The sequence below is a fragment of the Poeciliopsis prolifica genome, unplaced genomic scaffold, assembly GCF_027474105.1.
Source record: "Poeciliopsis prolifica strain line A6 unplaced genomic scaffold, Auburn_PproV2 SCAFFOLD116, whole genome shotgun sequence".
In the NCBI taxonomy this organism is placed as follows: Eukaryota; Metazoa; Chordata; class Actinopteri; order Cyprinodontiformes; family Poeciliidae; genus Poeciliopsis; species Poeciliopsis prolifica.
In genome coordinates this window covers 432598-452123 of record NW_026562491.1, presented here as the reverse complement: position 1 = coordinate 452123, position 19526 = coordinate 432598, and the positions used below count along the sequence as shown (strand labels likewise).

Genomic DNA, 19526 nt, shown 5'->3' with positions numbered 1-19526 from the left:
CCAGGTATTTCCATGTGTCTCCAGGTTTTTCCATGAGTCTCCAGGTGTCTCCATGTGTCTCCAGGAGTGTCCAGGCTGTTTTCCCCGGTGATGTCACTTCCTGTCCTTATGAAACGCTGGCTCTGCCTCAGTGTGTTGCTCAAGTGATCATCTGATGTTTTCGGGTTTTCCGTCTCATTTCTTCAGTCAGCAGCAGCAGAGCGTCTCACACAGACACTGACGTAAGTTTTTTATCCTCTTTAATCCACTTTATTGATTATAGATTATTAGATTTGATCTAATATCGTCTCTATTTGTTTGTTTTGTTGAATTTGATTTAACTGCAGCTGATCCTGTGACAGTTTGGATCGTGGTTGTGAGCATAAAGGCCACAGCGGCTCCAAAGCTCAGGATTCATGATTTATGATTTTTAAAGCATCTGAAGATAAATCTGCTGTTTTTGTTTTGCTTTGTGATATAAGAATGTTTTTTTCTTTAATTATTGACTCAGGATGAAACCAAAGTTTATTAATTTGCATATTTTCCTGAAACATACATTAAAATATTAGATTTTATTCCATTTCTACACAAACAGGAGATTTTTGTTCATGTTTTCTAAATAATATAAAGTAATTTTTTTACAATAGGTTTATGTTTTTCTCTGAATATTGTTAATTAAAGTTGGCTGAAGTGATATTGATGTTTTTGCCTCTGAGTTTTCTCATAATTAATGATGTCTATTTATGCCCAGATTATTGGGAGATTTCAGTTTCATGTGTTCACACCAGACGGGTTCCCACAGCTGGACCCTGAGGAACTCCTGCATCAGGCCGTAATGTCTGGTTCTGTTCCAGGAAGATGGAGCGGAAGCTGGATCTTTCCGTCTGACTGATGAAGAGGCCAAACACGTGTGGGAGGTGATCCAGCGCGACTTCAACCTGCGCAAGAAGGAGGAGGAGAGGCTGACGTAGGTCCAGGTGGAGGTTCTGGTTCTGTTCACATCCCGGCTCATGTGACACCAGCAGGAATGTGAGCGTGAAAGATGCTGTTGTTGCTGCAGCCGATCACGCCGTCGTCACACGCTCTGGAATAACAAAGATGCTCTGTTTCCGCTGGAGACTCCAACTCCCATCAGCCCCGGAGGCAGAGGGAGCGGAGCGGCTCTGCGGCTCAAATCACATTTCCACCGTGGAAATCAGATCCTGCTGCAGCAGAGCCAGGAATCAGGAGGTTAACAGCTGAGCAGCAGCAGGTTGATCCGGCCCAGGGGCGGCTCTAACAGAACCGCTGCCCTGGGCAAGAACCCCCTGCTGCCCTGGGCAAAAACCCCCTGCTGCCCTGGGCAAGAACCCCTGCTGCCCTGGGCAAGAACCCCTGCTGCCCTGGCAAGAACCCCCTGCTGCCCTGGGCAAGAACCCCCTGCTGCCCTGGGCAAGAACCTCCTACTAGACCCCCTACCTAACTATTCAAATGAAGCCAGTATCAGATTTTATTCATTTATTTTTATTTTAGCAGAAAACAGAAGAAACTAACTCCTCTACATGTCAGGCCAAAACATTTATGTTTTAGAGATTGATTATTCTTTTGACTAATTGATTTAACAAATTGCCAGATTATTAATTTAGTCTCTCAAGCCTTTTTTCAATATTAGACATATTAAGAGGTTAAACAAACAAATAATAAAGAAAGCAAGTTTTTGTTTAAAAAGCTTTTCTTTAGTGACTTTGATCTCGGTGAAGCTAAAACAGCAAACTGAGGAGTTATGAAAGTTGCTTCATCTTAAATGTAAAATGTATTTTTGTTCAGTTTTGGCTCTGAATGTTAAGTGTTTTCAACAAATTGTGTATTTTAGTCTGTATACTTCTAAATCATGATGAATCTATTGTTTTAGACTGAATTTTCTAGTCTTGTTGTTGGGCGCCCTCCTCTCTGTGCCGCCCTGGGCAGCTGCCCTTATTCTGGCTTTCCAGGATCAGAGGAAGTGGAGTGCTGTGTGGTTCACCGTGGTTCCTGTCTTTCCTATCTGCAGCGAGCTGAAGACACGTATCGAGAAGGAGGACACGAAGCGGGAGCTGCTGGGCTCGGAGAGGAATGTCTCCGACTCGCTCTGCATCCGATGCCTGCAGCCCTTCAAGTTCCTGGTCAACAGCAAGAGGCAGTGCCTGGACTGCTGCATGTTCACCTGCAAGTCCTGCAGCCGCTACAACAAGAAGGAGCACGGCTGGGTGTGTGACAACTGCCGCATGACCAGGTGAGACAGAGAGGGACAGGGACAACAGGGGGACAGATGGAGGTGGCAGGTCAGACGGGTCAATGATAGACAGAGAGAGAGAGACATTTGGAGACAGCTGTGGAGGTAAAGAGGCATTTCGATGGACGGACGGACGGGTGTCTCTGTAACTCTCTGTCTTGACTCGATCTGCTTTCAGTTCTGTCTTAATGTGCTGTGGATCAGAACCGGACTGTCGGTCCTGGATCCATTGCCGGTCCTACAGACTGGGCCTTTGGGTGGTTCAGTTCTGTTCATTGTGTGTGCTTCAGGGTGCTGAAGATGGGCACTCTGGCTGGTACCATGACAACGTGAGGAACCGCTTCAAACGCTTCGGCAGCGCCAAGGTGATGCGGTCTCTGTACAAGCGCCTGAACGGAGACGGTGAGTCTCACTGTGATGCTTCTGGACCTTGGTCCGGTTGTTCTGATCCTGTCCGTGTTTCTGGTTCAGGTGGTCGTGATGACGACACCCAGAGCATGCCGGATGTCCGCAGCCGTAAGTCTCTCAACAAGCCAGTCCAGTTTTCCAGACTTCCTGCAGGTCCAGAGGTCCAGCATGTGATTCTCTATGGCATAGTCCAAGTAAGCCCCGTCCGCTGCTTCGTTTTAGATGGATACAACGGCACCGAGGATGATCCCGGAGAGGGCGAGGCTCAGCGCTACAAAGTGGTAAACAGGAACACCAAGAGGCTTTGTGGGTTCAGTCAGAGCGGAGTAACTGAAGCAGCTGTGTCCCGTCTAGATGAGGAAGAACAAACGTCTGCTGTCGGTTCATCCCATGGACTTTGACTCAGAGGACTACCTTCCTCATTCACGGCGACCTTCTGAGCAGGTAAAGCCTGGGCTGATGAAGACCTGGTTCTAAGGAAGACACGTGTCTCATGACGCTGTTTGAAAGCAGATGCAGGATGATCGGTATTACCGGAACGACGGGGACTACGACTACTACACTCACCGAGGAAACGCAGAAAGAGTCTGGACCGCTTGCCATGAGACCCGGTCAGCATGCCAACATAACATGTTCTAAAGGCTCCCACATACTGGAGCATACTGTACATATTCTGTCTGAGTTCATTGTCCGCTGGACGGATGGGATTTCATTGTGAACTCAGTAGTTCAGAGTAGAGTCCCTGCTTAATCAGCTGAGGCCGTTGGGATTTATGGTAAGAAAACTCAGGGAGCCATCCATGTTCCACTAACAGGAGACCTCAGGGCAAGTCCTAATGATGAATGTAGGACTTGTCTGAAGGACAGAAACACTCTAGAGTCACCTCGATGAGTTTTTAGTAGCAGGGGGAAAAGTCTGGAGACCTCCAAGAGAAACGGAGGATGTCTTTTAAACTAGAACGTTCAAATCAGAAAGACTTGTCTGTCCCTTGATGTGCATTTATTTCCACACACTGCATAATCAGATGAGCATGCAGACAACCGGATGGTCCGGACCCGCTCTCTGTCGAAGATCAGCTCCTCGGTGCGAGGCAGCAGTATGTCGACACCTCCGACGAGGAAGAGTACCAGAGGTATCAACCTGTTCACCAGCAACCCCACCACCGCAGAAAGAACAGCCGAGCCTCCTCCCAGGAGAACCTGGGCCAAGCCCCGCCTGTAAGGACACAGACATTCAGAACCGAGTCTGGAAGGAGAGAGGCTGTGACATTTTCTGTCTGGATTCATTTTCAGATCAACGAACTGAACAAGCGGATGTTCGCCATTGAGAGCCTGCTGAGCCGTCTGGAGGAGAAGATGACTCCTGCTGATGAGGTAAGACAGAACACAACCTTAAATCCTTGACTCGCATGAGAAGATGATAAACCATCACACTTTAGACTCAAATCCAGTAAAGTTGCTCATTCCAACAGGCCTTGACTTCGTCAGCTCCAAATGAGGAGGAGAAGCTGAGGAGGAAGCTGAGTGAGCTGGCAGGAAACCTGAGTGATAAAGGCCTGTCGTCAGATGATGAGGCTGGGAAAAAGCCTTTCCCTGGGACTAAAGGCTCTTCTGGCGTCAGAGGAGGACCAGTGGTCCCTCTGGACTCTCTGAAGGACAAGGAGCTGAGCTCATCCAGCGACGAGATGCCAACAGAGGCTCAAAAGGTACGACAGTCACTCAGAGAGTAGCAGCAGACAGGAACCTGGAGACCAACTTCCTGCCCAGACCTCTGCTTTGAACCAAGTACTGCTGCTGCTGAACCTCCAGGTTCCTGTTTGAAAGCATCAGCATGCAGAAAGCGTCATTCCACCAGAACAAAGTCCAGACCAGCTCAGGACAAAAGAACTCCTGTTAGAGAGCTCAGCATGAAGCTCAGAAGAAGGTCAAAGATCTGCATTGAACAGCTCTAATCTCGGTGCATGACAACCTCCTCACTAACAGCCCGCCTCCTGCCTCACCATACTCCTGTCAGGTTGTGTTGATGTGAAGCAGCTACCTGCCTGGACCAGGGATGGATGAACACTGAAATCACCTTCACTTGCACCTCAGCTCTGTCCTCTGGCTTGGAAAATTTAAGGGCTAATGATATGATTCCTTCACTGAAGGTCTCGGAAGGATCGGTGAACAAGTGTATAGCAGTGTGTGTAGTGAGTGGTGGCCACACCGCCAGATGCACCAGGATCTACCTGAGTTAGAGAAGTCGTCCAGACCTGACCCCAGGATCTGGGGTGTCCAGTCTGGTAGCTGCTGCAGATGTTGTTTTCCCCTGCTAACATCTGTCCCTCTACATGGCTTTCAGAGATCCACTGCCGCCGCCCTCTGTGACCTCACCACTGAGGTCCTGAGAACCATTAACGCCACAGAAAACGCAATGGTCGAGTACGGCCTCGCAGAGCCGATCGACAGGTCCCCCTTAGTTGGCCCTGATGTAAAGCAGGCCGATGATGCTTTCAGGGAACTTGAGGAAAATGTAAGCTTCCAACGTGACCTGCCATCCCTACACTAAGACCAGCCCCCACAGCATGAGCTGAAGCATGAGCTAATGTCCGGACTGGCTTTAACCCTCCACTGGCTGCTGTGTGTCCAGTTAACCAGGGAAACACACTGGGTCCAGTTAGGGTCCGGTTCCATCAAGCTCCTCACCGGCACCAATCATGACTAGAACTCACGCCATCGGTTCCTCTATGTTAGAAAATGTTGACTAAAGCAGAAGACTTCTGGAACCTAAAGAGGATCCTAGCAGGAATTCAGTGTGTTCCCTTGACCTTCAGCTCTGTCAGCTTCATCAGAATCACCATCAGCTTCCTGTCCGATGACCAGTCTGTGTCTGTCCTCCTACCTGTCCAGGTGTACATCACGGCCGGACAGTCCTACGAGCTGGAGTCTAAGCTGCGGCGACTCGAGCAAAGCGCCAAGAATCGTTTTGGAGGGACGACGGACTCTGAGCTGTCGGAGCTGGAGGACGTGGTGGCGCTGACCGCCGCCAGAGTACAGAGCGCCGAGAGCGAGGTTGGTCTGCCATCTTTGTTGATCCATAACATCTCGGCTTTGACGTGTGGACATTGGGTTGCTGGTCCTTCACTGTGTGTCTTTGCTCTCCAGGTGTCGGACATTGAGAGTAAAATCGCAGCTCTGAGCGCCAAGAAGAAGGTCAGTCTGAGATCAGAAGCTGTCCTTCTTCATCTGACTTTCAGATGTTTCCTGGTCCAGGTTCGACCCGGTTTAGTGAACAGACACCAGATCCGTTCAGCTGAGACACAGTCAGATGAAATTGTCCATCATCATGTCTCTATGTGATTCTGGACAAGAACTGTTAAACTTTGTTAATCAGCTCATGTTCTATGCAACGACGTTTTCTAATAAAAAGGTTCTGTTCTGATGAAACCCTGCAGGTTTTTGGATCTCATCAGAAGAAACGGACTGCGTCAGACCTGCCCAGTGAGAACCGGTTTCATCTTATTGGTTATAGCAGTGGTGGGCAGTGCTAACTACAGTTACCTGTGCTAACCCTAAAACACAATGCTAAAGCGCTATTGCAACATAGTAGAAGCTATTGCTAAAGTGCTCTAACAACATAGTAATTAGTAGAAGCTAGTCCTATATGCTAAGCAATAATTTAGCTCTGCTTTTATCACATTAGCTGATGTTTACCCACCGCTGGTTATTGATCCACCTGAGCGGCACTGATCTGCTCTAACTTGTTATTGTTGTTGGCAGAGAGTAACGGCGCTCCTTGGAGATCCAGCAACATGTTCTGAACCAGGCCCGGTTTCAGGATGTAGTTCATTCCTCTTCCTCCTGTTCTTCATCAACGTTCACGGACCGGAACCGGGACACACAACCAATCAGAGGAACATCATGGAGTTCAGAAAACCTGCAGATGGAGTTTGAACCTGAAGGGTTGGATCTTTGGGTTGGTTTATTCTGTTCTTTACCACCAGACAGGTCCAACAGAACCAGAAGATCCTTCTGAGATTCAAGGAATGATCCTTTCAGGATTCTGTTTCCATCTGATTGGAAGTTGGAAGTTCTAGAAGATTCTTCAAGATTACAATTGGCACATAGCTGTGAAGAGGATCTCTCCTCCTAATAATTTCTTCTTCTTTTACTTTTAAACCACAAAGTCTGATTTTAAATCATAATTTCACTTATTCTGTCAAATCCATTGACTTTGAGTGGAAAAGTAATCACACCCTTGGTGAAATTATTTAAATTAACTCTTTAATCACATATCACTGGTTCAGTTTGTCCAGCCACACCTGATTACCGTTCCCTCTGCATCTGCTGAAGGACTGATGATGATGATGTGTTTAGCTTCTGTTCAATAAACAACTCAGCAGTTATTGATCTCTCATGATTGGAAACACGCTGCTGACCAGCCATGATGGGAGGGAACGGGTGCAGCCGCCCGACATCATACCACCCTGGGAGTTTGCCACAATATATGTGTGTGTGTGTGTGTGTGTTGTGTGTGTGTGTGTGTGGGGGGGGGACCAAATTCTGGGAAACAAATAAAAATTTCTGAGTTGAAATGTTGGAATAAAACATGAATCCCAGACATTTTGGGATTCATTTCTGACTTTCAGAGATTTTCAGAAATTAGCTAATTATTTTTCTAAAACATTTCTGAGATTAATCTCAAAATTGTTGATATTTCTGGCTGAAATGTATTACTTTATTCTACCTTTCGCCCTGACACGCCGCCGTATTTTAATATTTTACATCTCAATTGGTCGGATCTTAAAATGACCTTTCAATACCCTGGTTCCGTTTCTGGTGGCCATTTTTTCATTTTCTTATCGTCGCGGGTCACGGGCTCTTAATTTGTAGGGGTACTTCCGCCGCGCCGGAGTTCCGCGCTCGCTCGCTCGCGCCGCGCCGCGCCTCTCCTCCGCAGTGGATCCGTGTCTCCGGCTCTCGGTGCGGCAGCAGCTCACCGGACCGCGGCTCGGCGCTCTGCTCTCGGCTGCCGGAGCTCCGTCGCGGCGGCCCGAACTGGGCCGCAGAGCCACCCGGACTCTGATACTCACCCTGACGCTGGTCCGGTTCGGTGGTCTGACTGGGAGCAGCTAACCGCCACCTGCAGCGGCAGAGCGGACCCATCAGCACCGAACCGCACTAACGGAACCTCTAATTTTACAAGGAAACGGAAAAATCATGGGTTCTGGATAGTCCGGGTCACAGGTCTGAGTGATCCGGGCTGAATCAGAACCGAGGTGATATTTCGGCTGCACGTAAAGTTCTAAGGGATGGGTCCATCAGGACTCGGAACCGAGACAAGGTGACCGAACTGGCGGGGTTAACACTGGAACCGGGCCGTTCTGCTGCTGCACCTCCAGAACCGCATGTCCCGAACCTCAGGAGGGCTCGGCTGCAGGTAGAGCCATCCGGAACCATGGGAACCCAGGGCCCGGGCCGGAAGAGGATTCCGAACCGGGACAAGCTGGCTGCGGAGGAGGATGCGCTGAGCCAGATAGCGCGAGAGGTAAACATCATCATCATCATCTTCATCATCAATACACATGATGGGTAACCAGGCAGGCTGATTATCAGAATGATCAATGATAAAATAGGTAATCAATAACAACCAGGCTGATTGATAAGCTCAGATGTCGAACTGGTTTATTGGGAATTAAAATCAGAATGATTGTGATTTATGAGGAAATGATTCAGATTTATGAGGAAATGATTTATTTATGAGGAAATGATTGTGATTTATGAGAGAATGATTCTTATTTATGATGAAATGATTCTGATTGATGAGAGAATGATTTGATTATTAGAAAATGATTCTGATGATGAGGAAATGATTTATTTATGATGAGATGATTTATTTATGATGAAATGATTCTGATTGATGAGGAAATGGTTGTAATTTATGAGGAGCATCAGGTGATCTTGGACCCATTAAATCCTCACATGTCTATGGGGGACCATCAGAACCAGAACCACCTACAGTATCATCCTCCCTACAGTCAGTGGTACCGGGACGACCAACCAGATCCAGTTAATCGGTCCAAGCAGTTGGACCAACCAGTTGGGTCCAGCTGGTTGGTCTGAAACCAGTAGGTGACCAGTTGGTCCATTCACTCAGGTTCCACCATCAGCTGATTATTGGTATAACTGGGCATCAATCAATGAGGCTGATTGGTGATGACTGTGATGCTGGTCTCCTGCTGGTACCGTCTGGTCCTGTCCGTCCTCAGACTGGTTCTGGTCTCTGACCCAGATCCGGTCAGAACCAGCCGTAAACTGGGGGTCTGACCTCCTGGGAGCGGCCACAGCAGACTGGTCTGTTACTGGGACTGTCTGACCTGCTCGCTGTAATCCAGTAATAATCCACAGCTCAGACAGCATCATCATCATCGTCTTCATCTTCATCACTGACTGAAAACCTTAAATCAACAAATTTCACTTCAACTAGAGACAAAAACCATTAGAAATAAAATTAACCAGGAATTAAAATAAAAAAACATATTTATAAATAAAACGTTTCCGTTTAAAGTTAATTTATTCATGTAAATAAAGTTTAAGTGTAAAAACATTTAAACATGGAGGCGCTCTGTCTCCCCCTGCTGGCCGCCGCGGTAATCACACCCAGCCTCTGTGAAAAAAGTTTCTTTCCTGTTTTTATGTTTGATCGATTATTGATGATTGGAGACATCTGTTGATGGATCAGTGTGTTCCGCAGGCCGAGGCCCGGCTGGCGGCGAAGCGGGCCGCCAGAGCCGAGGCCCGAGAGATCCGGATGAAGGAGCTGGAGAGGCAGCAGAAGGAGGTGAGCGCTCTTATTCTGAAATCACTCCGGTGGGGTTATTGATCTGACAGCTGATTGGATCACAGATCAGTCTGTCACGACGGGTCAGAGCAGCTGATGGGGTCATGTGATAGCAGGTCAAAGGTCAGGCTGAGAGGATCAGGATCAGCTGCTGCGGTGAGTCTAATTAAAACTTTACAGTTTATGATGAAACCAAACAGATTCTGAAGGTTCTAAAGGTTCTGAAGGCTCTGGGTCCAGTCACTCTGGTTACCATGGAGACAAAGGAGCTTACCTCCAGATTAACAAGAACTTTGTACAGGAACAGAACCCGGATCAGAACCTGGGAAACAGACAGGAAACCTGGAAAATGCTGAAAATGAATCAGAAGAAAAACTGCAGGAAATAATCCAGAATAATAATCTGAGAGAAAATCTGATTTTAGAGTAAAAACAAAGAAATGTTACAGCAAAACCTGGAAGAAAACAAAAATGGAAAAATGAGGTCAAAATCCAGAGAAAGAAAAAATATCAAATCTTAATAAAAACATAAAAATGATTTAAGGAAAAAGAGAAAGAAACAGAAGAAAAATAGATAGAGAGGAACAAAAAATAAGATTTTAAAAATTGATCTACGTACTTTTGATCAAAGAAAACCAGTGACTTTGATATGAATGTTGATATTTATTGATTAGGTTGAGTGATTATTAATTATTCAATTACATCAGTATTAATTTATGCATCTAGTTTTGAATGAAATGTTTTTTCAGACCATGAAGACAGAAAATATCAGAAAAATCCAAGAAATTGGAGAAAAAGATCAGCAAAACTGATTAAAAAATGAATCCAGAACTTTTAAAGGTCCGGTCCAGTAGAACCAGCCTGACCTCCTTCTCTTGTTTCCTCCTCTTCCTCTTCCTCCTCCTCTTCCTCTCCATGTGGTGCAGCTGTTTCACTCCAAGGTAGGTCCAGTTCTCCCAGTTCTCCCAGTTCCTGTTCCTGCCTCTAACCCTCTGTATGGTCTGGTCTCCTCAGAAGTATTATGGTCTGGATAACAAGTGGGGTCACATCGAGCAGTGGATGGTAGGACCGGTTCTGTCCAGCAGAACCTCCTTCACAGCTCCAGTGTGGCGTGTCGGGTCCGGTTCTCCTGGTTCTGGTGGAACCGGGCCTCTCACTGAGAGCTGCTGCAACCAGAAGGGGCTGCATGTTGTCTGTTCTGCACGTGCTCAGTAGGGTTCTGATCCGGGTTCTGATCCGGGTTCTGATCCGGGTTCTGATCCCGGTTCTGATCCGGGTTCTGATCCTGGTTCTGAGCCGGGTTCTGATCCGGGTTCTGATCCTGGTTCTGAGCCGGGTTCTGATCCGGGTTCTGCATGATCCGCTCTGCTCCAGATGATCATTGAATTATTTTATTCATGTCTGCTGCTTTCATTCATTCCAATTTTAAAAATGTTTTTATTGTTTAATAATCTTTATAACAGAAACTTTGATTTTAGTTAATTTTAAATGTTAAAATAAATCTTTTAAAATAATGTTTATCAGTAAAGCAAAAGATATTTAACAAAAAACAGTTTCTGTTTTAAAATATGATTTTTCATTTTTTTTTCTTTTATAGTTTTATTATTATTTCATCTCCATGCTGTGAATTCACTCCCTGCTCGCTGTCTGTCAGGCTGTTTGCCCTGTTTTCTGTCTGTCAGGCTGTTTGCCCTGTTTTCTGTCTGTCAGGCTGTTTGCCCTGTTTTCTGTCTGTCAGGCTGTTTGCCCTGCTCGCTGTCTGTCAGGCTGTTTGCCCTGCTCGCTGTCTGTCAGGTGAACCTCCTGCAGACTCCTTCTTCTCCTCCTTTAACACGTTTCTTCTTCATGGCCTTTCAGGAGGACAGCGAGCGTTACTCTCGTCTCTCTCGGAGACACACCTCGGTCTGTATCTCTTCTTCTTCTTCTTCTCTTTCTTCTTCTTCTGTGTTTGCGCTCAGCTGCAGTGATCCTGTAATTGTTTGTCTGTAGATCTCTGATGATGAGGAGAGAATGTCTGTGGGCAGCCGGGGCAGCTACCGGGTGAGTGGACCAGAAACCAGATGGAGGTCCAGGTTCATTGGACCAGAATCCAGCCCAGCTCCTCTGGATGAACAGACCTGAGAGAAGAAACTGGTCTAGATTAGTCAGAACCAGTCTGAACTAGTTTTTCCTTGCCCTGTTTTATTAGTGGCAAGAACTGAACCAGTTTAAAGCTATCTGAACTGGTCTGAACTGGTCTGAACTGGTCTGAGCTGGTCTGAACTGGTCTGAGCTGGCTCTAACATCACCCTGTAGCTCTGATAATCTTCATCTTTCCTCTTCACTAACACATTCTTTATTTCTTTCCTTTTTCTTGCGTCCTTTCCTTGTCTCCTGTCCTTCCTCCCTCCTAGCCCTCGGACTATGGCGGCCTCCTGGCCTCCAGCTCTCGGGCCTCCTCCAGGGCCAGCTCGGCCCGGGCCAGCCCCGTGGTGAGAGAGTTAACGCCCTCTAGCTCCCTCTGCTGGCTCTCTGGGGAGCCGCAGGCGATGAAGTCGATTAATTGATTGGATTGGACGGTTACTGATCAGGTTCTGTGTGTGCAGGTGGAGGAGAGGACGGACCGGGAGTTCATTGACAAGGTGAGGTCACTGACCCTGCACTGGTCAGACAGGATAGAGTTGGTCCTCACCGTCTCTCTCTCTCTCTCTCTTGCTGTCCCTCAGGGCTCCAGGACGGCGTCCACGCTGTCCGCCGCCACGCTGGCCTCTGGGCGGAGCCTCGTCACGCCGAGGAAGCTGTGACACATCGTTCTCTGTGGAAACGGAGGCCTCGATCAGAGAGATGAAGGTGTCAGCTGTCAGCCTGACCACAGATCCGGACAGAACCAACAGGACTGACCATGTGACCCGTGCCTGTGCAGGACTCGCTGGCGGAGGCGGAGGAGAAGTACCGCAGGGCCATGGTGTCCAACGCTCAGCTGCACAACGACAAGACGGCGCTGATGTTCCAGGTGGAGAACCTGATGGAGGAGCTGAGTGACGTGGAGGAGCTGCTGTGGGAGGCCCGGCGCCACTGGGACGACGCCACCAAGGTGAGGAACATGATGATGATGACGACGGTGATAATGAAGGCGTTGTTAGATTGGTCTGATGTCTCTCCAGGAGCTGGAGCGTGAGCGCCAGGCCCACAGCGTCCTGAAGGTCCAGTTCAAGCAAACAGAGGAAACCCTGAGGCAAAGCAACGAGCTGCTGACGGTGAGACACAAGCACTGGAGTGGCCTAGTCAAACCTTCACCAGGAGAACTCTACATTGTTTCTGAATGAAATCAGTTCTGTAGAGAAGAAAGGGTCAAAGGTCATCCACAGTGACTCAAGCGAGGGCGTGATGCTTTCTCCATCCTGCTGTATTAACTTAACACTTCAGATTCATCGTCTTGTTCCATCTAAACTAACGCTTCCTGTTTCCTGCTCCTGACCTTCCTCTTCCTCCTGCTCTTCCTGCTGCTCTTCCTCCTGCTCCTCCTCCTGCTCTCTGCTGCCCTCTGGTGGACAGGAAGTCTCTGATTTGCGTCAGAAGAGCAGCAGCTACCGGCAGGAGATCTCTGACTTGCAGGAAGCTCTGCAGTGGAAGGACAAGAAGATCGCGGTAGGACGCTGCTCTTGTTCTCAGAGGCAGAGGAACCAGAACCAGAACCAGTCCTCTGGTCCTGCTCTGAACATTTAACCCCAGGACTTAAGATGCATCCAGAGTGATGCCTGTCTCTGCTACCATCTGTGCAGAGCCACCATGATTGGCTGAGTTAAATCAGTCTTTTCCTGACAGCAACAGAACAGAACCAAGGAAGGTGGTTTGGTTATTCTCTGCCTCTGAGAAACGTCTCCAAGCTGTTTTCCTCTTTGTTTCCTGTTTCCTCACCTTGTTTCCTCTCTAACCTTCTTCACTACCTCCTTCCTGTGTCAGGCGTTAGAGCGCCACAGAGAAATCTCCGACATCGTTCGGATCGAACGCGACCGGCTCACAGATGAGGTGGTTCAACTGCGAGACTCACTGAAGGTATCAGAAAAACCCAACTACAACTTTGACCCTGCAGAGACGCAGACACCTGGTGATGAAGATCTCTGGTTTCTTTCTGTTCGGTCTGTCTGCCGAAACTTCCTCTTCCACAGGAACTACAGCCTGGGGGTTACAGCGGGTTCTCAGACAGGCCTTACTGTGGAACCTTCCTGCCTAGCAAATCCATTGTTAGAGTAAACTATAGAAATTGTTTTGACGAAGAACTTCTTCGTCTCTGTTGTTCCTCCCGTCAGGAACAGATCCTTACAGTTTGATTGTAAGGATCTGTTCCTTACAATCAAAGGAACAGATCCTTACATAACTCCATGTAAGCCTTCTCCTCCCCCACCCAAACCCTTGTTTTTTTTTTTGTTTTTTTGCCCGCTAGGTGCATCCAGAAGATGCACCTAGCGGGCATCTTCTGGATGGTGAAAATCCTTAAAAAGTTAAACAAACCCATAACAGACTCTAAAATTGCTCAATAAAAACCTAACATTAAAGTTCTGGAGTGGCCCAGCAAGAGTCCACATCTGAATCTGTGTAGGAATTAGTTCAGTGTTGAAAACAAGTTCACTGTAACACTGATGTAGAGATTCCTTGAACTCAAAGGTTCTACCACAGATTCAGACAGGAACCCTTTAGAGGAGAGAGACCCCCATTTACTCTGCCTTACTGCAGTCCATGAACATACAATCTTACAAGAGTTGGACTCAGTTCGGATGTCTACCGAACGCCTGAGGTCTTTCATTCAGGTGTTCCAGAGCAGGGTTGCATGCAAAAATTGTCGAACAGTGAAGTTTGAGGACTGGAACTGCCTTTGAGACGTCACATTGGTTCTGAACCTGACGAGAGTCTAGGCAGAAGTTTTGCAGATGTTTCTCTATTAAGCCAGGAAGGAGACAGAAACTGTCTTCAAAGTTACCAAGCTACGACTCTCTGCTCTATAGACCCATGGCGTGGCCGTCTCTCCTGACACCGCCACCAACGGCGACGCAGACCAGACCGAGGAGGAATCTCCCTCCCTATTGGCCGAGGACTCGCCTCACAGCGGGAGAGAGAGCATGCTCGGTAGGAAGGAGTATTTATTTTACTAAGACTTTCTGACATCTAACCAAACCTTTGATTTCCTCTAATCATCACTTCTAAACAGGAGACTAGAGCGCATGCACCAGTCAATCATCGACTGATGATTGACTGGTGCATATCTGGTTTTCAATCAGCTCTTTAACTCGTGGACCTGATCCTGAAGAACAACCCAGCTCCTGTAATTCCTCTGTGATCCTCCTTCTGCTATCGTCTCGGTTAATCTCCTACTTTCTATTTTCCTGAATGTCGACTCTGTTTGGTCTTCCAACGTGTCTTCATGGTCTTTCAGGGAAGGCTTCACAGCAGCAGCCAGCAGATGGCAGCAAAACCCCTCAAAATGACCCCAAAGACAACAAGAGGTCACTTCCACAGAACATGACCTCTGTGAGCGACCAACCCAGGCCATCCAGAGAAAAACGAAACCCAACTGAGAAACATCCAAGCAGAAACAGACAAACACGGAGCAAGGCAAGTAAAAAAGATCCGACCAAAAAGCTTCCTGTTAGAGCGGATGTAAACAAGGCAAACAAGAAAAAGCCTAGCAAAGAAGATCCAGCTCAGAAAGTCTTCAGATCCAGACTTGTTCCACCGCGATCGGCTCAAGACATTATCCTGGATAACCGAGCCATGGTGTTGGGCCTTTCAGCTGCTGAGAAACTGAACTCTCCATCTGAGGAGGCGATGACGCAGGATGGCTCTTTGGCTCCTCAAAGTGAATCTTCTTCCTCTGAAACAACCTTTGAACAAAAGCATATGAGTACTTCAGATCTGGAATCCCAAAGTCAAGATGAAGACAGGAATGTGGAAGATGAAGTTTCAGGTTTCAGTGAAGAAGGTCCCAGCCTTAAAGCTGCAGCCGAGTCCAACAAGTCAAAGGTTGTGGCTGCAGGTGGTGAAGACGGTTCCGACAGGAGGACAGAGGCCATTCCGGAAACCACAGTACATTTCACATCTCCTGCTGAGAACCAGAGCACTGGAGAACCACTCCAAAGACCTGCTCAGGTGCACAAAGCTTTCCCTGAAACCCCAAAGAGGGCGTCCCCCTTTCCTCCAGAGGAAATGTGGACCGGTCTGGTGATGACTGTTCAAGATTTGCTCCAAGGACTAGAGGATAAACCAGGGTTTGTAGTAGAAATCTCAAGAATCTTCTCAGAAATCCTGATGTGTCTCCACCACTGGATGTCAGATTTGGAGAACACACTAAGGAACAGAGTAGAACGTGAGTCCTGTCTGAATGATGGAGGTGGACATGAGTCAGTGTGGCCATTGAGGGGAACCAGACTCTCCTCATGGCTTCTGACAAGCCTGACCAGAGAAACAGCAGGAGGTCCTGGATGTGAAGAACATCTGGCTGGATGTCTTCATCACCAAGAGTCGGTTCAGCCAGAGAAAGGAAGGAGAACCCACCTGGTTCCTCAAGAGGAGTTTGTTCAACTTGTCATGATCGTTCTACCACTAATGACGAAGAAGAGATGAGGTCTGGAGCAAGAGACGTACAGCTGAACGCTGAGTCTGAAGCCAGTCCACCTGATTCTCCTCTAAATAGTTTGTCTGGAGATTTTGTTTTTGTTGACTCGCATTTTTCTGAATCTCACAAGAACTCAACAGACTCCAGGTCTGACAGTCCAACTCATGTTCTGGCTTCAGCCAAAGACTCAAAGGAGCTTAGAGGGAACTTCAGTTCATCAGCACATTCCAGTGTTGGACAAAGTTCCTTAGTCAGGAGGTTCATGGAGGTGACCGCTGAAGAGATCAGGGCCTTGGCTGTTCCTGAGCTGGCTCTGGTGGGCCTCCAGGAGGGGCGGCGGCTGGACCTGACCAGTGTTGGTTCTACTGAGGAGCTATCGGTTGGAGACATGGACAGCTGTGAGGAGGCTGATGAAGAAGAGGATGTCCAACTGGTTCCATCACAGCAACAGAACCGATCCACCATGGAGGATGAGCTCCAGGTTATCGCTCCACCGCTGGGCACCTTGGAACCAGAAATAGAAGACGAAGAACCCGGATTGGACAGCAGGAAAAATGACAACACAGATTGCAAGATTTCATGAGCCCAGGAACGCCCTCTGCTGCTGGTCTTCATGAACATCAAACACATTCATGTTCATCTGATTTTGTCAGAAGAAACCATGTTGACTGGTAGTTCTGGATAGAGCCAGAAGAAAGCAGAGACTCACATCAAGAGTTAGAACCTGGAAATCTAAATGTGTGAGGTGACTGATGAAGGTGAGAGGTGACTGATGAAGGTGAGAGGTGACTGATGAAGGTGTGAGGTGACCGATGAAGGTGTGAGGTGACTGATGAAGGTGTGAGGTGACCGATGAAGGTGTGAGGTGACTGATGAAGGTGTGAGGTGACCGATGAAGGTGTGAGGTGACTGATGAGAAGGTTTGAATGTGTTGGGATGACTGGTCTTCTGAGTATATCAGTAAGTTTCTTCAGAAGATGTGTTTCTGAAAAACGAGGGTAGAAAAGTTTTCATATCCAGTAATAAATGTTTATCTGAATCCTGGAGTTGTGTTTTTTGGTGGTTTTGTTCCACTTATCAGTAGGTGATGTTCTCTACACCTGAAGGGTAAGCTGACTTTCTTCTGTGTTCCCAGATCACATTGGAAATCATGAGAAGTTGAGATAAAATGATTGAAAGTAAATTTTTGATAATCAATCGTAATTAATGTAATTAATTTTCATGAAATCAAATTGGAGATAATGATCATTTCACCAGCTGAATATCTCCACCACGAGGGTCCAAAGCTCCGTCCAGTGAGTCTTAAGCTAACAGTGGAGTTCCTCAGAGCTGTGCTGTTGGACCTCCAGATGGAGCTCTGACTGCAGTCGACCATCTCACCTCATGGAGCTTTGACCTTCAGGCTGACCTTCGGGAAAGTCATTGATTGTTGCTCTCTGTTTGGTTTCAGAGCTGCGGATGAAGAAACTGTTTGATGACAGAGAAGGCTTACGGGATCAGGTTCGATCTGGAAACCTTTTGGTTTTAAGACTAAACAGGCTGAAACATCTTCTAGAAAATGATGTTAATCTCTGAATGTTCAGGTCAGACTTCTCCAGTCTCAGCTGGACCAGAGGAACGGGGTGGATGGAGTTCAGAACCCCGGGCCGAACCCCCAGGAGAACGGCATAGACCCTCATCTGCTGGACCTGCAGAGTGAGTTCCTGACGAGGTGTTGATCTCTCCTCTGTTGATCTGCTGCAGGATCAATCCTGATGCCTCTGCTTGGTTTCCACCAGGAGACGCCAACAGGCAGATCAGTGAACTCAAGTTCAAGCTGGTGAAATCTGAGCAGGAAGTCACGACTCTGGAGCAAAATGTCAGCCTTCATGTTTCCATGGGTTCATTTCCTCTCGGTCCTCCAGCCCTCAGTCTCAACTGGACGGTTTTGTCTTCAGGTGCTGCGGCTTGAGGGTCAGGTGTGCCGCTACAAGTCGGCGTCTGAGAACGCGGAGAAGATTGAAGATGAGCTGAAGGTGGAGAAGAGAAGACTGCAGAGAGAGGTGAGAGCGCCACCTTTGGTTGGTTTTCTGTGCGGACCGGTTCTGGTTAAAATCGTACGGCTCCTTCCAGCTCCGTTCGGCTCTGGACCGCATCGAGGAGCTGGAGGTCAGCAACAGCCACCTGTCCAAGCGTCTGGAGAAGATGAAGGCCAACAGGAACGCCCTGCTGGCCCAGCAGTGAAGGTTCGTCCTGGGCCGGGTCTTCAGACAGCTGGGCCAGGTCCAGAACATTTCAGAGACACTTGTGAACAGAAGACAATCAGAACCAGGTGGTGGAGGAGCTGAAGCTGAGACAGGTTGCTCAGGGTCGTCCAAAATGTTTCCTCTAACCGGTTCGATCTAACTGGTTCAGCCCGGTTTTAACTGGTTCGATCCAGTTCTAACAGGTTCAAACCAATTCTAACTGGTTCAATCCGGTTCCAACCGGTTCAACCCGGCTCGATCCGGTTCAATCCGGTTCAACCCGGTTCTAAGTGGTTCGATCCGGTTCAACCTGGTCTGGACCTTTAGAGTTAGTTTATACATTGTTCTCTGTTTTTCTCTTCTGTTTTTGTTTTCTTTCTGAAATATTGTTTAGTGTTTTTCTGACTATATTTAAATCATTTTAGTTAGTTCTTTATCACTAACCGGATCAAACTGGATCAAACTGGTCTGGACTCTGCAGATTTAGTTAATATTTTGGTTTCTGTGTTTTTCTCCTCTTTTCTTGCTGAATCGTTATTCTGTCATTTCTGTGACCTTTGGTCTGATTTTAGTTGTTTCCTCGGACTGGACATCCAGCCGGTTTAACCAGTTATTAGTTTAGTTGCTCTTCATCTTTTTGTCTCGTTTTATTTTTGAAACACTCTGTTGGCTCGTTCTTGATTATTGCTGAAAGTGGATGAACTGCAGGCTAAAAGTGGAACTTTGAGACAAACGTCTCTGAAACTCAACTGGTCCAGACAGAACCAGCAGTGAATGTAGCCCCCCCCCACTTTGCTGTTCAGGAAGTGCAAGGGGGCGTGGCCACTGGACTCACCTGAATGATTGGACTTTACCTGACAGCCAGGATGTAACAACAGCAGCTTTAGATGAATGAAGGGTTCTGATCCTGGAGCTGAACAGAACCAAGCCAACACAGCCAATCACAGCGCAGAACTCTATCGAATAAACCCATCGTCATGACGAAGGCTCCGACATTTTAGATTCGCTATTTATTGTGAAAAGGTTTCAGTTGGAGAGGTGAAGCTGTGACCTGATTCCATGTTGAGTTTCATGTTCTGCTTTTTGTTATAAATATGATCAACATCCTCTCTGCTGCTGCTCTTTGCTGTCAGATGAACAACCAGGATTTAAATCTGTCATTTTATTCTGTCTGTTGAAAAGTGCAAAACATGGATTATTAAAATAGCAGAATGATTACATAATAAGATGGTTCAAGTTAAACTTTAAAAGAAACA

At 47.4% G+C, this 19526-nt stretch overlaps 2 pseudogenes; both read left to right on the top strand.

Annotated features, from left to right (window-relative positions):
* The first annotated feature begins 837 nt into the window (after positions 1-837).
* LOC129354728 (melanophilin-like) lies at positions 838-7022 on the top strand (annotated as a pseudogene).
* Positions 7023-7531: 509 nt separating this feature from the next.
* On the top strand, positions 7532-19496 carry LOC129354709 (leucine-rich repeat flightless-interacting protein 2-like; annotated as a pseudogene).
* The last annotated feature ends 30 nt before the right edge of the window (positions 19497-19526 follow it).